The sequence below is a fragment of the Engystomops pustulosus genome, chromosome 5, assembly GCF_040894005.1.
Source record: "Engystomops pustulosus chromosome 5, aEngPut4.maternal, whole genome shotgun sequence".
Taxonomy (NCBI): Eukaryota; Metazoa; Chordata; class Amphibia; order Anura; family Leptodactylidae; genus Engystomops; species Engystomops pustulosus.
In genome coordinates this window covers 107106488-107113079 of record NC_092415.1, presented here as the reverse complement: position 1 = coordinate 107113079, position 6592 = coordinate 107106488, and positions in this window count along the sequence as shown.

Genomic DNA, 6592 nt, shown 5'->3' with positions numbered 1-6592 from the left:
GCATCAACAAGGCATTTCCGCCCACAGAACTGCCACTCACTGGATGTTTTTTCTTTTTCGGACCATTCTCTGTAATCCTAGAGATGGTTGTGCATGAAAATCCCAGTAGATCTGCAGTTTCTGAAATACTCAGACCAGCCCTTCTGGCACCAACAACCATGCCACGTTCAAAGGCACTCAAATCACATTTCTTCCCCATACTGATGCTCGGTTTGAACTGCAGGAGATTATCTTGACCATGTCTACATGCCTAAATGCACTGAGTTGCCGCCATGTGATTGGCTGATTAGAAGTTAAGCGTTAACGAGCATTTGGACAGGTGTACCTAATAAAGTGGCCGTGAGTGTACTTCAGTCACTCTTGTATATGTTATAATCATCCAATGTTATAATGTATGCAGATGTATTTAGATGTAACCATCATGAAGATGTAATGATGTTCATCGGTACGGACACTGCTAAATTATTTTGACTCCGTTTCCCTTTTAAATGGCATGTCCCAATTTGTGTACATATATGAATAGAAATATTACCATTTATCATTTTTACCCAGCAGATGGGACACAATACATTTTTTTTTGCCATTGCTGGTCCTCCCTTGTCTTCTTCGGTAACTATTGCTCTGCATGGAAGTTTATAGCAATCTTTTGCCATTATAAATAGTTAGATAATCTGACTAGGTTTAGATATATGTATATTTTATTCAATGCTTTTCTAGAAATCCCACAATGTACTGTGGAAGTTATTTTCTTAATACATGTGGGTTGTTATACACTTTGTTTACTGTTCCTCTGACACACCGAGCCTGGGGGTGGGTACTTAACCTGCCAGCCAGAGTCTCGCAATGTCTGACGGTGATGCTACACATGGCGTTTTGAACCCGTTTTTGGTCCGCTTTTAAGCAGTCCGTTAAAAAAACAATGCGTTTTTTTGAGAATGCCTCATTTTTTGACAGGTTTCACCAATTATCTTAATTTAAACTGGTCAAAAATGCATGCATTTTTCAAAAACACATGCGTTTTTGGATGGACTGCTTAAAAACGGACCAAAACCGGTTTCAAAAGACCATGTGTGGCATCACCCTGAGGCTCTGGAAAGAGCTCTTGCGCGAAATGGGTCGTCACCTTGCCGTGGTGTGCATCTCCCCTCTATGTTTGCCAACTTTTTAAAGAAAAAAAGACACAATCAACTCTATTGGTTAATGCAGTTTCTTCTATGCTGTTGGATTCTTATGTTAAATTCTTAGTTCTACATGGTGTTCACTGTTGCAGTACATGGTTTCGGCAGCTTTACACAGTAAAAGCAATATAAAAAAAAAAAAAATTGTATCACGGTAGGTAATTTCATTTCAATTCCTTTATTTTCTAGCCTGTTTAATCAACGTAAATTAATTAAATGATTGAAGATTTTCACTTTATCCCTTCAAGACGTCACAAATACAGTAGAATACTGCCACCTTCTGGCACTATCATATTATAAATATCTGAAGAAATTTTGTGTTTTTTAATAATTTTACCTAACTTAGAACACTGTATGGTGCAGTATATCTTACATTTGTTTCCATGTCCAACCTCTTGCACATTAGTAAGTGTTATAATACAATATCACATTTTTAAACCATCAGTTACTGTTATTAGACAATGTCTGGCTCCCAGCTGACATTTCAATTTGTTCCAAGGTAGTTAATGGTTGAGGTCAGGGCGCTCTGCACGTCCCCTCAAGTTCCTCATCAAACATTTTGAACTTTGCATTGAGTATAGCAGCACAGGAGAACAATTATCACCTTTACCAACCGTTCACATTAAAGGGGTATTCCAGGAATCAGCATAATTCATATACAAGTGGGCACTCAAAATATAAGCTAATGTGTAATTAGTTGTTATTTAAAATTTTACTCCCCTTAGTAGAAAAATGCTGGTGACATAGACTGTAATGGAGAATTAAAATGCTACTGGCCCTTTAATCAGTCATTCTGATTAATTTCCTCTGTGCGGTCCGTTGCAGAGCATACACAGGACAGAAGATGGCCGCTGGTCACATGTCCACATCACATGTCCTGCACCTGCCTGGGCAGGTCATGTGATCACCACTATGTTTGGCTGTAGTCAGTTGGTTGCAGTGCATCCTGTATGGCCAGTGTTTTGGTGATGGCAGTTACACATCATTACTATGGTAACAGAGCAAGAAAACCTGTTATATCACCACTGGGAGCAGAGCATAAGAGGTAGGAAGAGTTACTGAGAACGAAAGGATCATGGAACTTGTTGTTTCCGGTGGCGGCCATATGAGTGATAACTCCACCTACTTTAGAGAGGCCATAATTTTTGTAAATCAGAAAAATCAAACTATTTAAGCTCCGTTTTGCGACTAATGACATTGATTATTGTTGTATTCATTTATTTATATCATCATGGGTTTTTGTGATAGACGTTCAGATCCCCGGAATACCCCTTTAAATCTGACAGCAGACAGGTGTCAGCCATTATAGGCTGCAGCAATAATTTTGCCATGTCCTGTGTGGTTGGTTGAGCTTTACAGTATTACAAAACACATTGCTACATCTACAATTACGGTAATTATCATACTATTTATGTAGCTCTTCAATTTTGAGGGTTTTTTCTATGCTTTTGTTGTTAAAACCTACCTAAACACGTAACCCTGAAAAACATACCCAAAAGCCTTACCACAAAGCAGCTTCACCCCACACGTGGTACATGGCAGGCAATGTATGGGATTTATCACACATTGTGTACACTGGTGATCTGCAGCATGCCATTTATTTACTGCAGATCCCAATGTGGAATTCAACCTTTGCATTGCCCTGTTGCAGAAAAATCACAGCATAAAAAGGACATCAGCTGATGCTTATGCAATATGACTGCAGAATTTGCATTTTGCACACAAAAATAGCTGGTCAGTGGGGATTCTCCTGGGTGCATCTGCCATGAGGAAAGTCGAACATATTGATTTACACACCAGCACCTACAGGAAGGTGTGTGGGGGGGGGGGGGGGGGGGGGGTCATGACGGGTGTAGTCAGTTTCTACAAGGAAGAATGTGCCATAATAATTATTATTGTTCTTAATAGAGCATTCATAGAGAAATTTTCTTAAAGGGGACCTGACATTCAAATTAACCCACCCAAAATAAATACTTTGTAAGAAAAACTACAAGCATTGCCCTTATCCCTGGTTTCTTTCCATGACTGCAATGTTAAACTTATGCAACGCACCTGAGTCCAAGTCCAATGATATTAATGGAGTCCTGCACATGCAGTGTTCACTGCACTGCCTGCCTCCCTAGTCCCAACAGGTCTCACTGCTACCAGTACTTAGGGACTGTCTGCCATTATTCAACTACATATACAAAGAGCAGCAGCCAGTCCTCACTTACCCCAGCTATTGAGCAAACAGTAGGGGACTAACCATTGATTGGGCATCAAATATATTCAAAGTGCAATAGCGAATGCCTCATAAATATTAAAACTTAACGTTTAATTCATATAAGATAAAAATATCATAAGTGCTAAGTCATCAATAGTAAAACAGTACAATGTGACAAACCAAATGAAGGAAAATCACCAAAGGACAGGAACAAATCGTCCTGGTTCAACACTGAAACAATTTGCAAAGACGTTTCAGAGCAATAGTAATCCTCTAGGCATGCGCCAGAGCAGATATAGGAGAAAAATAAGATAGGTTTGGTCTCGTCAATCTTCATCCAGTGCTCTAGGAGTAGGGAAGTCCAGATGCAACAGTTGCCTACTAGACCCTATTATAGCTCAATCCTTACCCCATAGAATTGCTCCCAGCCCTTACAAGGGCGGTCCCAAATCTGCCCCTAAGGGTGAAGAAACACGTGGCATTTTTAGGCCGTTTTTACTAAGTGCGTTTTCAGATCGTAAAAAAACGCATGCGCTAAAAAACGCATCCATTTTTTGAAAACACATGCGTTTTTGTCCGTTTTTAATTGCGCAAATTCGGAAAACCAGACAAAACCGCATGCGGTTTTTACGATCTAAAACCGCACTTAGTAAAAACGGCCTAAAAAAGCCACGTGTGTCTTCACCCTCATTGCGGCTAGTATGCCCTCAAACTAAACAATGCAGAAGAATTATTTCCCTTCCTGTAGATAAGCACCGATCCATGTTCATGTGATGTCACACAGGTGCACGGCTCGTTATAACACAGTCTACTCAAAGTTGTGTGATGCTAATGACCCATGCACCTGTGTGACATCACATCACCATGGGGCGTTGTCAGAAAGTAAACAATGAAGCTAAAAGATACCGTAAAGAATTGATATAGACTGTATATTGGAAAATTGAGTAACTTTGTTACATAAACAATATTAATAATATAATATTAAAAACAAAATTGCATAAATCAATAATGCAGTAATCAAGTATATTAATTATGTAATAGTGAACTTTGTAATATACTTAATAAAAAGATTTCTAGGCTCTTCTTTCTGATTTTGGGAGTGTGTAAAAATCAGCTTTCCTGTACTCACACTATAAACACTACAGGCAGTCCCCGGGTTACATACAAGATAGGGTCTGGAGGTTTGTTCTTAAGTTGAATTTGTATGCAAGTCGAAACTGTATATTTTATAATGGAAGTTCTAGACAATTTTTTTTTATTTTGCCCCAGTGATAATTGGAGTTTCAAAATTTTTGGTGTAATTGGACCAAGAATTATCAATAAAGCTTCATTACAGACACCTTACAGCTGATCATTGCAGTCTGGGACTATAGTAAAGCATCCAGAGAGCTTCACCAGAGGTCACATGGGGCAGAGGGGTCCGTCTGTAACTATGGGTTGTCTGTAAGTCGGGTGTCCTTAAGTAGGGGACCGCCTGTATACTGGTTCTAGATCATCCTTAGGCCGGCGGCACATGTGGCCTTTTGAACCCGTTTTGAAGCAGTCCGTTGAAAAACACATGCGGTTTTTACCCTTTTTAATTAAGATAATTGGTACAACCGGCCAAAAACATGTGCGTTATTTTACGGACTGCTTAAAAACGGCCCAAAAAGCCACGTGTGCCACCGGCCTTATGGATCATGAACATGAGTCCGAGATTCAAGAATATTTTGAGTTCTGACCACCGGAATACCATTCCCCTCTCCCCCCTGAGGCGTACATATTATTCACAGGAAAATTCCCCCCTTTCTTTCTTCTTGGTCCTCCTTTCCCCCCTGTAGGTAGAATAAATGTGCTTGTTTAAGTGTCTACACTCTCCATGACTTGCCTGCAACTGTGGATACACAACCTTGGCGGGTCCTAGGTGTCTTTATCGCTATATATCAGGACCAAGGGACGCCCCCTCAATAGACACTCTATAGGTATCCTCTCCCTTTACACATGCGAGAAACACGAGAGTTTTCATCCTCATCCCAACCCTACACTTTACCATATCATGGAAACCACAATATCTATAGGAATGTGAGCCACGCAACAATCACCTGTATGACAGACCTGGGGCCTCATGGGCAACACACCTCCATTTGCAGAATATAAGTAATTATGGAGAAATGGACCTGTATTCTTGCTTTTTTCTATATCTTCTATACATGTAGTTTTTGATGTATACTTGTTTGTTTGGATGTGTAAAATCTTTAAACTCAATTAAATGATTGAACATAGAATGACATCCATGAAAAAGGTCTGGCCGGGATGCAAATCAAAGCACAACAGTATGTTGTGCGACAAGGTGCATGCACCATCCTTCATTGCACCATGTCTGTGAACAATAGAAGAATTTGGGGTCATGAGCCAACTGCAGTTTGGGCAGCCAACTCGCAGCCCCTGAACATGGCTGTGTGGGCGAGGCCTTACAGTGCTGAATTATGGGACAGAAATACTGCTCACTGTAGGGAGGAAAAAGCAGAAAAAGGGACACAAGCTTATTTCCTTAACCCTTTACCAACATGTGACGTAATACAGCGTCACATGCGGCGTGCGGGTACATGGAGAGGGCTCACGGGCTGAGCCCTCTCCATAGCCGGTCTTTGCTGCATATTGCAACAAAAGCTTACCGGTAACACCTGCGGTCGGTGCCAGCGCACTGATCGCGGGTGTTTTCCTCAATTAACTCCCCCTTTCCCTAGAACTGATATAAATAAACAGTAAAAAGCATAAACACATTAGGTATCGACACGTCTGAAAATGCCCAATCAAAATATAATAACGGTTTTTCACTGCGTTTAACATCATAACGGAAAATCATGCCCAAAGTTGAAAAGTTTTTTGCCATTTTAAAAAAATAAAATAAAAAATTCTATATCTTCACAGATATGTGCCTTCCTCCCCCTTACCCCGGATCACTTATCTCCTTGTAGCTTGAAGTATGCAGCCTCTCTCTTTCATCACAATCTCCTGGCAGGATGTGAGTGTCTCTGAGCTCCATGCAGGGGGCGTGGCTACAGACATTCAGTAGAGAGAGACAGAAATCTCATCTGCACGCTGTAACATAGAAATGCAGCATGGTGGCCACCCAATCCCAAGTCAGTAGTTACAGGTTGCGTCTAGGGGCAACTTAAAATGTGTACACCAGGACTGATGGAGACAGGTTGGACATATATCTGTGAAATGC